This window comes from Rhinolophus sinicus, chromosome 11 (genome assembly GCF_057876585.1).
Source record: "Rhinolophus sinicus isolate RSI-liver-muscle chromosome 11, RSI-T2T, whole genome shotgun sequence".
Lineage (NCBI taxonomy): Eukaryota > Metazoa > Chordata > Mammalia > Chiroptera > Rhinolophidae > Rhinolophus > Rhinolophus sinicus.
Genome location: NC_142511.1, coordinates 1647875 through 1665857, shown reverse-complemented (window position 1 = coordinate 1665857; position 17983 = coordinate 1647875). Strand labels below are relative to the sequence as shown.

At 53.6% G+C, this 17983-nt stretch overlaps 1 protein-coding gene across 2 annotated transcripts in view; it reads right to left on the bottom strand.

Moving 5' to 3' along the window:
- The window catches only part of PBX1 (PBX homeobox 1), a 236371-nt gene that overhangs the window by 104807 nt on the left and 113581 nt on the right, over nucleotides 1-17983 (bottom strand). The gene's annotated exons all lie outside the window — the stretch shown is intronic.

Here is a 17983-nt window from a genome sequence, read left to right as displayed (position 1 = left end):
TTGCCCTGGGCCAAGCTGGAGCCACGAGCACAGGTGAGCTATCGATGAGGAATGAAATGAAACGTTCAGTATTCACACCTGGGGGCCCTGCGTGACCCTCTAGCTCTCGATATTTCAAGCTAATGACAGCCCGTGGGGAAAGGGGAGAGTCTAGATAGATGCTTTGGAGGCTGTTCCACTGCAGAGAACCTCCACGCTCTCACGACAGCATGCAGCTCAAAGAATTCAATTGTTTCTGCTTTTAAGTCATTATGCTTCCCCCTCCGTTCTCCCCCAATCCTGTACAGAGAAGAAACCCACCACGGCCCACCCAGCCTTACAGATGGAGTCACTGAGATTTGGAGCAGCGCCCTAAAGAGAATGCTGGCCGCTCCGAGAACAGTCTCAGGCCCTCTGGGTCCCCAATTCACATGCAACGCAGTCAAATGCCTGCTCAAGGGCTTGCGGGGTGCAGAGGGGAGGGCGCAGTGAGCCCCACCTTCCTGTGCACAGCTGACCTTTCCTGCTGAAGACAAGGCATCAGGGGGCCTGGGGTACTCAGGTCCAACCGAGGGTGCCATTTCTCCTGAGCCCCAGTCTCGTCTTGGCAGAGGCCCCCTCGCAGGGCTCCTGTTCATGTCAGCACACGTTAGCCTGAGAAGTAGCAGTAGCTTTCGTTCCTGTGACTTCTCCCAAAAGGAGTTAGGAGGTGCCGACCCAGGGACCATGCTTCCATCCTCAGAGCGAGCGAGCTGCACTTCCTCGGTGGCCAGTGAAAGGCTGCCTGTGACTGCAGTCAAATGTCAGTCACGTATCCAAGGGGCTCTCAGAGGGGCCAGTATGTTCACTCAGGCTCCTTGGCACCACGGGGGCCTCTGCACATAGCACACAATCCCGCAGCTTCTGCCACCTGGGACCTTAGAACCGGATGCGGTGAAGTCTCGGCCCTGAGCCCGGGTGGCTGCAGAGCTCCTGCTGTCATCAGACCCACAGGACTGCAACGAAATAAAACTACGCGGAACAAGGCAGGAGGGGTTTTCGGAAACAGAAAACACAACCTTCCATGGTTTCCCTGTCTTTCCAATAAAAACACGGCGTTGGACCTGCCTGGACAAGAGGCCTGCCGGCTCCCAGGTGAGGCTGGATGTTCTGCATTCAGTGCAAATTAATGCCTTGAAGTCAGGCTCAATTGTCACAGAATGGAGGGAAGAGTTCTCCCCTGGGGAATGCATTTCTGGTGAAACTGGAAATGTTCAGCTTGATTATAACACTTCGGGAACAGGTCCGCGTGGGATTTCAGAGTTCTACTTTGGGGACGGAAACTCTGGTTGCAGACAGGGTGACACGGGTACAGCCAGCCCGCCCGGCTTCCATGTCCACTCTGATCACATGGCACAGGCCAGCGGCAGACAGTGCGCTTAAGAAAACAAACGAGTGTGCACGCACACGTTCACGCACACGCGTTTGCACACACGCTCACTCCATATGCTCCAGGAGCCAACACCCTTCCAACGCTGATGAAAGGGACAGGGGCCATCACTGGCGAGGTGGCTGGCAGGACAGAAGCATGTTGGTACAGAATTACCTAGAACACTGGGTCTCCTCGCAGTGGGGAACGCACGGAACCACCAGGGGCCTTTCCATACGTGTCGGGGTTCCCCCCACACCCAGAGATTATGGTCCAGGATCGTGCAACTTAAATAAGGCCTCCAGGTAATTCTAATACGCCACACTCCCTGGCTGCCTGTACAACTCCAATGAACAGCCTACAGCGTTCGGATACTCAGGCCACGCGAGACGGGCGGGCCCTTCCTGATGTCCTGGAATTCATATCACCTTTGGAATCGGGGCTCATATTCTACCTTCTACCTGAGACATTGGACAATTTGCTTCCTAACTTCCCTCTCACAGCACGAAACATAGAGCAGAATCCCGCCCAACCCACGTCAGAGCTAAACCTGAATGAGGCTGAACAGAAAACGGGCTCATCACAAAGCTCCCCGCTCCGGGACCACGCTGACCACTCGTCCCCGCGCACGGCCCAGCACTCCTGTGTGGCCCCCTGTAGCCCCTCGGGACCCCTCACTTGTTCCGTTTATCAGCTCTGATGGGGTCACTGGCTGGGAGCGAGGCTGAGCCGAATTCTGAAACACGTTCGTTATCAGCCAAAAGTTGTCATTTGGCCAGTTCCTCTCTTTCAGTAAATCTAAGTGTCACTCAGCTGGGGGAGGGAGACGTACCACAAAGGCGGCCAAACAGGACGACACTCCAGCCGCAGTTTCCAGACACAAACAGCCTATCCTGTGATTCCCTTGCACGTGTTGAAACCTGACATTTTGAAGCCGACTTCTCTTTCAAAACTCGCCCCTACCACAAAGATGAGTGTCTGTCCATGTCTCCAGCACCTTCAGGTGAAGTCTACACGGTCAGACAGTCAAGCAGAGGTGCACGGAGCTCGTCCCCGAGCCTGGGCAACTCCGAGGAGCCTCGCGGTGTGGACAGCTGCCACCAGCACCTCTGTAGGGCCACGCCTGTCACCCCCATGCTCATACTCCTGCTGGTGGTCACCACATCCTGACCTCTCGGGTCAGGCCCTCGGAGCGCCCCAGTGTGACCCATCCGGGAGCTTCCATGGGCAGCAGCTGAGTTCCACCGCAGGCACGGCCGTCTTTATGGAGATTGGGGTGACAGACTCTTTCACAAAACACAATCTGGATTCTCCAGTTACCCTGAACCTGCTATAATGCCAAGACCACAGGGCATTACTGCATAGTCATCTATCCGTTTAAGCCCAGAATCAAAACAGTGCAAAACATGCTGTTTCCGGTAGGTTCACACGGAAATCCAACTACCGATCTGACTGCCATGTCGCTGGAAGAAATGTTTTGTTTGTTTCTCTGTCAGAAACGGGGCTGTGGTCCATCCAAGGGATGTGTCTCCAGGGGGTTTGTTCTTTCTGGAGCCGACACGCACCTGCCCAAGTAGCTGCGGTGTTACGTTCCCACCACCACCATCCCAGAGCTACTCAAAGACCGTCCCAGCTGCCGGGGAAATATTTTCAGCCATGTTATTTATTTGAACACCTGCCTGACCGTCCTAGACAGAGCTGGGTCTTGGAAGAGAGGGGCCGCTGGAACACCAAGGATGCCTTCCAACTGGGATGCATCTGCTAGTCTGTATTCTCCCCCTGGTCACAGAGGACCTGCCTCGTCCCCACGTCCGGTTCTGAGCACACCCGACAGCAGGTGGGCAAAAGGCGCATGGCCGATGCCACGTTCTTAAGCAGAGCTCTCGGGAAATGCAAGAACCCAGCGCCTCCGATGCAGGTTGAACAGAGCATCTGGCCCTGGCGGCTCACACGTGAGTCACCCTCAGCTAGCGTCCCTCTGGTGGCACACTACTGACCAGAATTACCTCCTTTACTTTCACCTGTAGGAAAACAGACATAGTGAGAGCCGCTGTGAAGAGGCCTCCCTCTTTCCCATCTGCCTGCCTTTGCCTGTTCGGCTCTTGTCACATGCAATGTCCACCCTCGTCCCCTCTGCTGACTCCAGCCCACCCACTTTCAGCTCAGAGCCCCAGCCCATCTCCACCGTCAGCTCCCACCCCACCCCGGAGCTCTCTGCCTGCCAATCGGCACACTGTCTGTATTATAAGATTTGATGGTTTAATTATGCTCCATGGTGAACTCTGGCACCAAAAGTGAGCTCACATGAAGAAGGCATTTTAGGTCTCGTAAGAAAGGAATTACATAACTCAGCACCAGGCACCTATCGGGTGCCGTGTAAAAGCCTGAACACTGCTGAAAGCCCCCCCTCAAAGACGCTTTGTATCTGCTGCTATCGAATATTTACAGTTAGGATTCTCGCTGCTGGCACCTAGACAGGCTCCCCAGGTCATGCTTTCCCTGCACGTTCTGCCTCGAGCTAAACTGCCCAACGTTTCAATATCCAGGCTTCACATTCTGTTCTTGCAGGTAAGGATCTTATTATTAATATTTAACTCACACGAGTCTTACGTGACTGAATGTGTAGGAGAGCTGAGGCCCCGGAATGAGTGACGTTACGTTTTGTGCCGAGTACACTGCCTTACACAGATCCGGGGCTGGTGAGCTCCGAGTCACACACACACACAGTTTCCACACGATCTGAAAACATCTTGCCAGCATAATTCATACGCAGAATGTCTTTATTTTTAATGATGCAAATATGCCTGTCACATACCTCTGAGAAGCAAGTTGCATCCAATAACACTGCAATTTTGTTATAAGCCCCTCGCCTCCCCCGTCCCCCATCATCTCTGGGCCCTGGATTCTGACCTCTCTGAAGGGCAGCTTTCAGAAGCCTGAGTGGGCAGCGGCCATTGTGCGTGGCCATCACACAGCGTGGTGACGACAGGAGACTTGGGATACGAAACAAGTTAGGTACGGTCCCCATCAGGGTCCGTGGAAGCTCTCCTTCTATGGTCAGGACCAATGGGAAGCCCCCACAGCAGTCTCCTGGAGACGGTCCTTGGGCCGCTCAGAATGCACGGACCCCTGCTCTCGAGACCCCCAAAGGCAGCTGAGCCTCAGGACCACTGGGCCTTCCCCAGGCTCCATGAAAACAAACAGCAAAACTTCTGCAGGTCTCATCAGGCCTCTGCAGTCCTGAAAGGTCTTCCATCAGAACCACCAGAGGCATCATCACCGGTTTGCAGTACTTCTCCCAAAAGAGATTTAGGAGATAAATGGCTGCGAATGTGCACACGGCTTGGGAAAAATCCGTTAATGAAAGAGTCATCACTTGAGAAGTCCAATTAAAAGTCATATTCATTCATTCGTTCAACTATTCAATAGTCAACATTTATTGAGCAGCTCCGTGTGCAAAGCACTGGATGAGGTTGGTGCCTTGGGAAATACTGAGATGAATGGCACGGTCCCAGCTCTCGGGGAACTTAAAAATCAATTGGGAAATTACAATGCTCATTTTACAGATGAGTAGACAGTGCCATGGACAGTTAAGGGATTTATTTTAAATGCTTCTTCCTATAACTAAATCATAATATAAAGTCATCATAGAGATGCAAAGCCCCGAGCTGGAAGGCAGGATACCCTGGTTCTTGTCCTTGTTCAGAGCTGTTGGGCAGGGCCAGTCCCCCTCTGGGCTTCAAACCCCTTGTCTACACAGGGAGGAGGCAGTCTGTTAAGAGTGGGTCCCTCCAGCTCTAAGACGCTCTGGTTCAAACACTTGTGAGCGATCAGGCTTGGAGGTTGGAACTGAAGAACTCCATCTCTGGACAAAGGGAACACACTGTAAAGAGAACTGTTCTTTAGCTACCGCGTAAAGCCCTTCCCTAGAGGAACATGGAAGCCATTCCATTCCCGTGGCAAGTGCATGCCTTCTCAGGAGACACTGAGGCCTGGGGGGACATGCCCTCCTCTGTGGCCTTTCCCGCGAGTATCTCTGCCATCTTCGCAACAATGGCAAAGGAAGCGGGCGCCCTTCCCTGCTTCTCCCTTCAGGCCCTGCTAATTGTCTGTATCGCAGACTTGCTCCCTGTAAGAGCTGCTCCAGAGATAATGGCCCCAGTCTATGTGTGAGGTGACGAATGGGGACTTGGGCTACGTGTACAGAACTCATAATTAAAGGTTTACCCGACAGTGAGGGGACTGAAGCTTTCTGTATTATATTACCATGAATTTCGGGAAGATAACTAACATAAAAGATTCCTTTGTTGACGTCACCAGTGAATCTAAAGTGTTAACCCAAAGCATTTGTATTCCGTTTAAGGGGACTGACTTCCACCAAGAATAGAAATGAATAAGAAAAACCTCTGTTTGGGTTGTTGAAAAGCAGACTAGGAACTTCCTGACACTGAGGGCCCTCCCTGCAGGTTGTCTCGGAACTTGGGGGCGTCTCCTGCGTGGCTGACCAGCTGGCCATTTTGCAACACCTGCTCTGTGAAATCCCACATGGAAAGATCTGAATGACAGAAAGACGGGCTTTGGGTCCTTTGGGTGGTACTGAATTCTTCCCTTCCTGCCATCATAGCACGTGACCTTAACTCTCGTTTGTTTGGTCCTCCAGGCACAGGTGGGTCTCACTAAACGCTGGATGAACAGTTCTGCTGTTCAAAGATGAGTGAATAAAAGGGCCTGTAAACAGCAGCATGACAATGTCACAATGCTTTCTGCTGCCTCCTGCACCCACTTCAGGCTGGGAGCGTCTCCCTCCCCCAGGCACGGGCCCTGTCCTCTGTCCCACCACCTTTCCAGAGGTGAGTTAGGGGTCAGGCAGGTGCATGGAGAGCAGGGAAAGGCCAGGACAGGAAGGGAGATGAGAGGTGGACACAGGCAGAGAGACAGGCAGACAGACAGACAGCAAGGCAGGCAGGCAGAGCAGGGAGTAAAAAGCCCAGTGCACTTACGGTAGGAAGGGTTATGCAGAATGAACAGAGAAAATTCAAGCCTCCTTGTTTCATGCAAACAATACCCACCCTCACACGTCCCTCCTTTCCCGGCGTTGGTTCCCTTTTGCTATCGCACTTCCCTCCTCTTGTCATGCCCTTCGCTTGCCTGACACCTTATCTGGATACCTTTCGCCCCCACATGTGAAACCGCTCCAGAACCACACATATGTCAAGGCCCAGACGTAACCGGTCCTTTTGGAGACTCGGGTCTAGAAGCACAAGCTGGCGGCACCTGTGGCTTTCATCTGTGAAGGTCCAGGGCCAAGTCCAAAGGGCCCGCAGGCCCTCCCACGAGGCAGAAATCCAGACCCCTCTGACCACTGCTGCCCCTCTCTGGGGGCTGAGTTTGTCATCAGCTCGTGACGGCCGCTGGGGCCGTAGTGCACGAGCCTCTCAGCGTCCCCTCTGCATCGTCAGGGGCCTGACGTGTCGCTTCCTCTCAGCCTGACCCAGGGCCCGGTCTCTAAGGATGTCTGAGGCTGATGAGAGGGGACGGGAGGCATTCTGGACGGAAGCCATGAAGACGCCCAGGCGAAGTGGGTTAAGGCAGAAAGGAAAGTTGGGTCCCAACGTGGGAGAGGCCGTGGAAAGAACCCGGCACCTGGGCCTGCCCATCTGGACGGAGAAGCCAGCCATGGGAGACGCTGAGTCCAACAGGCATTGGCCACACACCAGGCCGGGAAGCAGTCCCTTCCCGTCCTTTGTCTCCCAAGACCCGCACGCACGTGTTTTCCGTCATTTGAGGGGGGCCCAGACCACTGGCAGCGGCCGACCCTCTGCCTCCCATGTGGGTTAAACATCGCCTCCGCCTTACTCTGACCCGGGGGGGCACTCATTACCACCCACGCCACTTCTTCCTCTGTGCCTTGTGACAGCAACCAGCCAAAGGGGGTCTAAAAATAAAGCCGGCCAGAGTGTGCTCCACTCGATTGGGCTCCTGGGCTCGCAGATCTGCTTATTTTGGCCTATCTCTCCCCAGCGATACGGCTGCTAACAGCCTGTTATCAGCCAGTCGGTGAAAATGTGCTCCAGCCTGATTAGGCCTCAGTCTTTGCCAAGGTTATAAACAGCCGTTATCGTTTTCCCGAACAGAATAATCCGGACAGTATCAGCTCAGAAACATATGGGCCACACAGAGAAGATAGCCGCTGACGGACACTTCATTTTAATCGTAACGAGCGGGCAGCAGCGGCCCGCAGCCGGCAGACAGTGAGCTGCCCGCTGGCAGCAGGGCTGGGTTTTCACTCCCTCCTCCCTCCCTAGTCACCAGCCCCTAAACTGCTTTGATATTCTGGGTGGTATAATGAACTGGACCCTGGCCCAGATGTCACCAGTCACCAAGCGTGACCCTTCCCTAGCAGGCAGATGGGGCCATTCTGATTCTCTTAGGACAAAACAAAAAGCATCACAGGGGGACAGAGGGAACCAGGACATCTCCCTGTTCTCCAGCCCCCCAATCCCATTTCCATGAGCTGTCCTGTCACCCCATGCTGACCTCGTCCCGCACGGCCAGGCTTATGCAGGGACCCCCCACCCGTGAGCGCCATGGGCCAGGGCCCAGCAGACAGCAGGCGCTCAACACACAGGGACTGAATATTTATAAAGGAGCATTTACATCGTTTCCCTCAGTGTCTGCACGCAGGCGTCCACGCCACCCCAGAGCGCGCTTGTGAGGGACAAGCCCCTGCCGGCGGGGTCTGGGTCCTGAAAGCAAGTTCCCAAACCTGGGTTCTCCATGCCCTGTTGTGACAACTCCTTTCTCAGGCTTGTCACTGCAAGTCAACTGTACGTAGGATGGGAAGGCAGGGACGGGATGCATAACAAAAAGGTGAAACTGATGATGAAGGTTTGGGTGGAACGGGTCATCTCTTCTTCCGGGTCAGCGGGCATCTGGGATGCTGACAGCTGAGCCCCGGGTCACTGCTGTGGGCACATGGCCAACAGCCACCCTGTTCCTTCAGACAGGGATGCAACTGTCCCCCTCACGCGTCACCACAGAGTAGAAGGAAAGGAGCTGAGGAAAAGGCAGGAAGGGCTGAAGCCACTGCGTCCTCCTCGCATCCCGCGGCCGACATCTCCTGGTGCTCGCTGTCCCTGCTGCTGAGGGTACACGGGGGCGCACACCTGGCTGGCCAGATGGGGCCAACACACGCAGCTGGGATTTCGAGGAGGATAAGCTCTGCTGCCCCCACGTCGACTCAGCCTTCCACTCGGCGTCCATGCTTCTCCAAATTTCAATTAGTTAAATACCCTCGATCTGGCCTTCCCTTTCTGCCCTCTTCTGTCTCCGCCCCCTTTGTCCTTGACCCCTCAATTGTCTTTTCTCTTGTGCCACAGGAAGCCAGCACCTTCCACCGCCCGTGCACCGATGTCATACGTCCAACAGCACTGGAGAAGCCCCCGTTTAAATGCCACTTCCGGTGGCTTCCTAATGAGGACGAAAGGACGGAGCCGAAGGACAGAAAACAGGTAAATGGATCCAAAGGAAACCCCTCTGCCCCACAACAGCCCCCTTTCTCGACACCGGTTCCCAGGCCTGCAGAGAAAGGCCACTGGCTTTGCCAGGAAGATGCAGTCACAGCAGCTCGTACTTACTGAGCCTGGCGTCTGGGCCAGGCGGGCACTGGCCTAGGTGTCCTAGGGACGCGTGCCGATTTGCCCCTCAGAACCAGTCCGTGAGTCACCTGAGGGACCTCCCTGGCCACCCATGCAGTTCCTGTGTCTCCTGCATCCTCAGCAGCTCACGTGCAGGGAGCAGCCTGTCCCAGGGCCTCTGCACGTCTGTGACTGGGCCCCCATCAGCCCCCGTCCACGCGGTCCCCCACAGATGTACAGGGGCCCATGGGATGCCCGCCCCACCCTGCAGGACCCGCAGACGCAGCCCTCTAGCCCAGGCCGACTCCTGGTATGTCCCCGTCCACTGACGACCGAGTCCGTGATGGGCTCCTGTAATAATATCAAATGCAGAAAGGAAAGAGGAGGGGGTTCTGCTGCCTGCTGAACCGAGCCCGAGGCACATTTTTGTTTTCATTCTTTTTTTTCCACGGCTTTTCAACACCTGCCTTGGCTCTTCTGCTTGCCCAACGAAAGCTGGCTTAGTCTGCCCTGTGGCATCATCGGGACGCGGGCAGCAGGTCTGCAGGACCCCCGCGTGCCATGTCTCGGGGGTCTTGAGCTCAGCCCCCAGACACTTTCGGGGTTACAGGAGTCTCTCCCTAATTGCCGTCAGAAACTGAAAATATCCTGGAAACATGAGTCAGCTCAGCGGGAGTTTATTCAGCTTAAAGTTTGTTTCCCTTCCCCCTTTTTCTATTTTTGTTTTCTTGTTCTGTGTTCCAATGGACCCAGCTTTGTTCTACCACAATTTCAAGCTGACGAGACTCAGGGATTTCCTGTAATAAGCAGCTGGGCCTGCTTCTCTGGGGTCTGCATCCCATTTTGTCCAGGACCCCGTCTTCTCTCTCAGCGTCCGTGGAGGCGAGTGGAGCCCTCGGGGTGGTAGGTGGTGACAACAGTGAGCATGACTGTTGGGTGGGCTGGCAGGCATGGGCACCGTGCCCAGCCTTCTCAGAGTACCTGTGACCCCACTGCCATCGCAGATTAGCTCAGGTGTCCCCATGACAGCACTGAAGGCCCAGGCCACCGTCGTCCTCCAGGCTGCGTCCCCAGCCCCCAGCATGGAACCTGATACAGCACCCAGGAAACGGCGGCTGAGAGGAAGGAAAGACTCAGCCCACACCTGCCCCACTGACTGCTCAAGGCCAAGTACTTTGGAGACAGCCTCGAGTCCAGAGCTGTCTCTACCCCACTTTCCAACTCTGCCTTGGCCTCAGTTTCTCCATCTCTAAAATGGGGCTGAGTTGGCCCAGCACCAGGCACACAGCGGCCGCCTGATAAACATGCCTCACTCATGAGTGACGAGCCCTCACTGGCCCACGTCTGCACGGACACAGCTCTGACCAGGGAAAAGGCCGCATGGAGGGAAGGCTGTTCCGATCCCGCCATGCTAGGATGCCAATTGTCACTTGGCCACTCAACCTCTCTGCTTCTGATGACTGGGTCCTCTGTGGTCACTCTGCCTCCACTAACTGGCTTGCAGGTGGGCTATGAGACAGCGTGACCTACCTGTGGACACGTGTGGAAAAGCAAACTTCAGACCATCCCGTGTGCTGCCCAGCTGTGCCCTGGCGAGACCATCCTGTGCCTGGCACTGCCCACTTCGCGCGTGCCCCTCAGTGTCCGCTCACTGGGGACCTGCCAGTTCTCTTGCCTAGAATGAAAGCCGCATCAAGACTGCGCAGGGCCGAGCGTCTGTGTGGCCCCGGCCCCCTGTCACCTGCCCGCTGGACATTCAAGCACCTTAGGGCTGATGCCCAGACCACCTGCCTCCCGCCCACAGCGCCATGTCGCCAGGACACCAGCTTCCCTGGGAGCAGGGGTTTTTCTCATTTCCACTTCCTCCCACTGTCCTTCCAGTCTCCAAAGTTATGGGTATTTTCTTCCCTTTTCCAAAAAAGACACCTTAGTTTAGAGCCTCTGAAAGCTATTTGCATTCCCAAGACAGGCTCTAAGCATAAAATTCATTTCAGCTCGGGGTGGAGGGGGGGTCCTCTTTTCTTTCCTTCCTCTCACAGTGAAGCTACAGTGAATTCATAAACAGCTCTTCAGCATCCGGCCTCATGAGACAGGATTACAGGGGATTCGCGTCCCTCCAGCCCTCCCCCCCACCCCACAAAGGTGTTTGTCTCATCAGCCTCACTGCAATCATCTCCCACCCCAGACCCGCCCTACCCCTGGCTCAGTCAGCGCTCTTTCCTGGCCTCCTGCGGGAACTCTGCCAAATACAATAACAAAATATTCATACGGTGAGGCACGTGAAAACCTTGGGAAGATTTAAGCCTGGGCTTCATGTCACGGACGCTCCCTCCCATAATCTGTATTCCAACCGCGTGTCAGCAGAGCTGTGATCAGAATACCCAAGGTCTCATCAAAGATTCAGGGCTCACTGACTTCCCTGACACTTGCGGTCTCGTGGAGTTCCGGCTTCCAGGTCCAGCTCGGCCCCCAGTGAGTCGGTCTGCCCTCTCCACTGGCTGCTGCTGACCTGCCAGGAGCATCCAGTCCTGCAGCAACGGCAGAGGAACCAAGTCTTCCTGGGGTTTCGCCGGACGGGGTTAAGCTGCAGGTGTTTCGTGCACGGCCTGCCCGCTGCCCCGACCATGGGAGCTGGAAGCAGGACCTGACTCAGCACCAGGTCAACGGGCCTCGCTAAAGACTCCTCCTTCCCCCCGAGCGCGTCCCACGGTGCTGTGTGTGCCTGATTCAGTGTCTGCGTCTCCCACGTTCTTGTGACGATGCAAATCAGGGATGCTGAGGCGTCCTTTGCAGGGCCCAGCGGCCAAGCACACTCTCCAACGGCCAAGTTCAACTCGGGCGCCTCACGCGTGCGGGACCGCACCGCCATCGAGTTCGAGGAATAGCGCACTGGTGTGGATACCAGTCGTTTAAAAGCTCAAGCAAAGTGTGTGATAATTTAAGAAAACCAGCTGTAACTGAAGGGTGATTGTGGGCAGACCGTTCGGTTTACTGAAAGATCACCATGGGTGTCTTAGGGGGACTCACGAGCAGAATTTTAATACCATTTGCTTTCCAATCCTATGATTTATACCGAGCTTATTAGAAAGATATTTAGTGACAAAAGTGAGTTACACTATACTTCTTAACGATGTCACATGTTCAGAAAAGAAAATCTCCGATGGACCTACAGGGTAGGGCTCAACGCCCCACAGACATGGCAAGAGGAGAAAAGGCATTGTCACACGGCTGGCATCGCCCAGCCACCCAAGGCCACAGGGACAGAAATGAACAGAGGCTCCACAAACGAGCAGACTCAAGACACTGTCAACACACCTCTTAGTATGTCACAAGCGTCTAGAATTTTAAAGAACAACCAAAAGGCCAACACAGAATCCCAAAACTCAGGGAAGTCAAAATCCAAAGGCCTATTATCATTTAATCTCTTTTGAACGCATATTATCTTAATTATTTCTGTAAATGCTGTGGCCATTAGGCAAATTAACACAAGATCGCAGATCAAAGTGCCACGCGCAGGTAGATACTTCCCAGCATTAGGTGGCAGCAGGGTGAGCAGGTGCGCTCAACAACCCCTGTGGATGTTTTTAACGCAGCCACTCAGGAATCCTTGCGAAGAGGTTAAACACGTGCTAGAACACAAATTGAAAATTACAGGCAAGCGGATGGTGCCTCAAAAATCAAACACGTCAAGTGAGAACATTATCATCCAAATTGTCTCTGTACTTCTCAAACAGAGAAGTCAGGCGCGTGGGCACATAATACAAACACGTGTGTACACGCTTACGTTCCCGCATGTGTGTACAAGACATCAAAGACGCAAACATACAAGTGGTTAATCATAAGACAACACAAAAAGAACACGCGATCCGCTTCCCTGCGGGCGCCCCCACAAACCCAGGCCCCCAGACTCAGGGAAGCACACAGGACCTTGCCTGGGACAGGGTCACGTGGTCCTGAGAGTTTACGGGCAACGTTTCAAAGACTGAGTTACGTGACATTTTGGGGGAACACACGATTTAAGAAAAGTGCACAGTCAGCCATTTCTGCACGTGAAGAGCCTATGGTTCAGCACGTTCGGTAACGGTGGGTGTTTGATTCCCAGACACACCCGTGTTGCTTCCTTGCGCTGACATTTATCATGTTCAAGGACATATTCTAACACTGAGTGAGCAGGTCTCGACAGGGCGCCAGTGGCCCCCGGGAGACACCTGGTGATGTCTGGATGTCACGGAGGGGAATGGGCATGAGGCCTCGGCGACAGAAAACGGTGCATCTGCGCGTCCCACAGGGCACAGGGCGGCCCCCCAGCAGGACTGCTCTGGCCCCAGAGTCAGCAGGGCAGAGGTTGAGGACCCATGCAGACTGTCACACACATGACGGGACTCCCCACGTCATGTCTCAACGAGGCTTGGAAGAAACGAAAAATGAGAAGTTGGAACACACAAAAGAGACCTTCTCTTAGGGGTATGTGGCTCACCAAACGTACAGCTGCTTTCTGTGCGTGCGCCCATACATGACGTCACCTAAACTACGCCCGTAAAACGTCCCAGCTGTCTGGGCATTAGAGCCACACACTGAGAAAGGCTGGCAGGTCAGCGAGGACCCGAGAAAACCCCCTTTCCCCTGAGACACCCTTCAAGGAACAGAGGCGCACCCTGACCGACTGTGTTCAAATCAAATCAGGTAAGATGCGGCAAAAGCTAACTTTTTAGCCCCTGGGAAAATACACACGCCTGGTATTTAGGGTACTGTACGTGTGTATCCATCCAATTCTATAGCATCAGAGCTCTGACGTTCAGTAATATAATAATATTATTTTTGAGATCAGTTAAGGTATAAAATGTGTGTAGTCTGAGTCTTTAATATTAATAAGTCTTGTAACTAGCAGTTTCTCGTAGCTCCGAACTCTTGAGCACAACTAGAAAGGGCACTTATCCTGAAAAATCTAATAAATTTACAGTTTTATATACTTCCTTCAATTGTAAAAGTCTTGTTCAATAAACTTTAAAATGCCACTATAGAGCAATAACACAGACAGTATAAACCCAGCCCTGGGAAAGCTGTGTAACCAGAAATTGTTCCCCTTTCTGCTAGAGCAATAAAGTTTTATATGTTTGAACTGACTGTAAAAAGGTTTGAATGTTGGCAACTGGGGAATAATCTGTCTTCTTTATAGTTATTATCATATTTCCCACAAGACCCCTTGGTCTGTGTCAATCCTTCTTGTATATGACACCTTTGTACTGTCAGCGAAAGCAAGACTACTTTCCTTTTTTTTTTAACTATAGGACTTGTATCTGTTTTCCTTCAGATTACAGCTAACAGGAATAAATTATTTCTGACAACCATCTATTGCAGCATTTTACCAAATAAAGCTGGTTGTGAGCTGCTTTTCCACAGCGAGGGGTGGGGGGGTGGGGGGTGAAGGTCCCTCCTCCTTCTGCTTCTCTCTCAACTGATTCAAATGCAATTCAGGGACGGTTCCATTGGAGGAAATGCCAATAAAAGGAGATTTGTAGGGAAGTTGTTCTGAATGCCAGAGCCCATTGTAACACGGTGCTGGGTCCTCATGGGTGCTGTTGGGTCTGTGTGGGGAAGCGGCTGAGGGACAGGCAGGAGGAGGGGGGACCAGCCCTTTCCTTCCCGGCCCATTCTCAGTGTGAGAGTATCTGCGCCTCTGGGTTCAGAGAGGAACAGGAGTCCAGCGGGCAGACGTGGCCAGTTTCCCAGGCCCTGGTGAAGAGCCGTGGCCCGACCAGCAGGGCCAGACACCCAAGCTGTCACACGTAGGCTTGGGCTCCTGGTAACAGGTCATGCCTAGGCTCTTTTCAGCAGAGAGAGAGAGAGAGAGAGAGAGAGAGAGAGAGACCCTCTCTCCCTGCCCGTCCCACCACCACAGTTCAACAACAGATGAAGAAACGTGTGCCGACCAATGCATTACACACAAACCAGCTGCACTAAAGCACTGTCCTTTCTCACAACTCCACACCATCACCCTGAAGTCCCCCTGCCTGCCTGCATTTAGAAAAACCATAATGGAAAAGGCCAGAGAGGAGTGAGACTAGATATCTGCAAGCACCAGCGTTTTGACAGTCAAAAGCCATCAGCGGAATGGGCCCCAGTTAGTTACCTCTTCACGCTGAATTAGTGGGCGTTTGTGCCGAAGCCAGTCTCAGCCTCAGGCACTCAGGCACACGCACGTATGCACACGTGTGTGTCCATACGAGTGCACGCTCACACTAAACACGTCAGCCAGCTCTGAAGGAACAGTCCTCCCAAAGATGGAAGTGCTGGCGTGGAGGCCCGAGCCAGGTGAGGTGCACCCGGGCAGCAGCCCCACCGCCTGAGGCAAAGCACAGGCACGGGGCAGGTGCAGGCTCCTCAGTGACCTGGGGAAGAGCTGGAGCCCCACGCCCATGAGGGGGCCTCAGGGCCCCCTGTCTCCCCTCAGTATTCCATCTCCAGGACCAGTCAGGCCCCAGTACGACGTCTTCTCCTCGCCCAGCTCACACAGCAAACATTCTAACCCATGTGAGGAGAACACCAGAAAACCTCAGCGTGGTAATGGCTGCACTGAGCCAGGAGGAGCCAGGAGCCCTGCCCCCCATCGCACCCCCCAGAACCGTCACAGATAACAGGGGTGTATCACATGTGTCTCCATATCCCTTCAGAGGTAGAAGCCCACTGGAAAACTACAGGTCTATAAAAACGTTCTTTACCCTCCTCACAGCTGGCTCTCAGTGTAGCTCACAAGTTCTTGGGTTTGGGTCATATGTCACAGTGACATTAATGAAAGGGCAATAGATGCCACTTGTTAAAAATCTGGCACATAACAAAGATACAGAAAAGTGCACACCTCACGAGTGTGCACAGCTCGGTGGGAACACATGAAACGCTCCCCAAACATGCACGGTACCGCGTGCAGGATCCATGCTGCCCTTCCCTTAGCGGCCCCACGTTTCACAGGTGCTGCCGGAGTGAGCATGGAGGCAGCAGTTTCAAAGCTCTCACGTGGAGCGGTCATCTGCTTCGGACCGGGAAGGAGACCACTGCGCCCGCAGTCTGGAACAGCGGTGCAGGCAGAGGTATTTCCCAGACGGTAATGGATGAGCCACATGTATCGACTCCATCGCAGGTGTTATGGAATGCAGGCTTCCAGGTCACACAGCAAACCTGCTGAGCTGGGCCTGTGAATCTACGTTTCACAAACACCAGGTTATTCTTGAGAACGTGGAGCTTGCCTATGGAAGGACAGCAGCAAGGCCCCTCCAGAAGCCCAACCACACTCCCTTTATCAAAAATGTAGGGCCTCAGCACACACATTTCTGAGATGATAGCCGGTCAAATTCAAAGACAGGCACTGTGTTTTGACACAGAAACAGAGGGATTTAGAGAAATAACCGACAGACAAGGGCAAAGAGTTTTCCTGGAAGCGCTGCCTCATTGTGCCCCCTGAACTCTACAGTCTATCCACCCTACTGTTCTGTGCCTCCCGGAGGAATTTAAACAATTCCAGAAAGACAGAGTCTCCTGAAAAGGACAGGGGTGGCATCTCTCCTCTTCCTTTATTACTGTCTTTCTTATAAATTTCAAACCTACCCAGGGACGTGTATCTCATTGTGTCCTAAAACAGAGCTGCCCTCACAACCCAAAGGAGTCAGCTTGTGTAGGACCATATCTGAAGACAGTCTTCTGGGGCTACAGAGGGCGCTCAGGATGACACCATGGTGGGGTCCCAGCCTTGAGGACAAGTAAGAGGCACAAGGATCCATGTGCCCGGGGAGGCTCCCGTTAGAAGGCCTGGTGTCCCTGTTCCTCAGCTCATGGAGTCCGTCCATTATGTGACACTGTGTGGGACTCTCCCAGGATGTAAGTGGAGCAAAAGGCAGGTCAGTGGGCATCACGCGTTACGGCTACGCCTCCTCCTCAATGATCACTGCTACCCTAGCCCACAAGGCTGCAGCCCGGGGGTCAGGCACCATCCGAAACCCTCGAGACAGAGATCGCACTTCATCCTCAGAGCTGCTCCTACTCAAAGATACCACCAATATTGTCTGGTGAGAGACAGACCCTGTGGCACGCTGGTACTGTTTTTCAATTACACATGGCATCTGTTCGAGGCCAAATGGAAAGATGTCTGAGCATGTAAAGTGGACAAGGGCAGGAAGAGAACTTGTCTGTTAAAAACCACTGAAGAAATAAGAGAGACTAGATATTAGTAGTAGATGCCTTGGGACAGATGACAAAGACCTAAGACAAATCTTCTTTCTATGAGGACTGCTAGAATGGTGAGGAAGACCGGGAATGAGCAAAAGAAAGCTACGGTATATGCTATGAAAGCATTAGAATAAAACTGATGACAACTAATTGGAGAAGAGGGCAGAGTGATGCCAATTAGAAGAAAAACATACACAGAACACACCGTTTTCTCAAGAAAATGTTAACATCCTTGGAAAGACAAGATGCTCGTGTGTGAAACGACCAGGGAAATACCAACAGGTACATGCCAACTGCTACCTGCAGCAGCACCAATGCAGGAATCGCAGGAGGCGAGATGCAGTGCGAGCTGTGGGTGCCGGGAACAGGCAGAAGAAGCTGGTTTGAAGGGTGGCTGGAGAGCAGAGCTATATGCCCAGAGAACAGAAAGAAGGAGCAGGAGGAGAGTGAGGAAGGGACAGGGAAGCAAGGCAGAATGACTGGCCCCTCCCCTTGCCAGTGGGCACCACATGCCACCCTGAGACCTGGAATGGAGTCCAGACCTCGGCTGACCATGCCAGCCAACCTCGGTCCTTCAGCTCCTGCACGGCTACTGAAGATCCTTGAGAGCAAAATGACAATCAAATATCCCCAGAATGTGAGCCTTCCCATCGTCACAGTAAGGACGGGCACTCAGTGGCACGATTTCAGAGGCAGCAGGGCTACTGGAGGGGGTGTTGTGCTTGGGCAGGAAGTGCTTTCC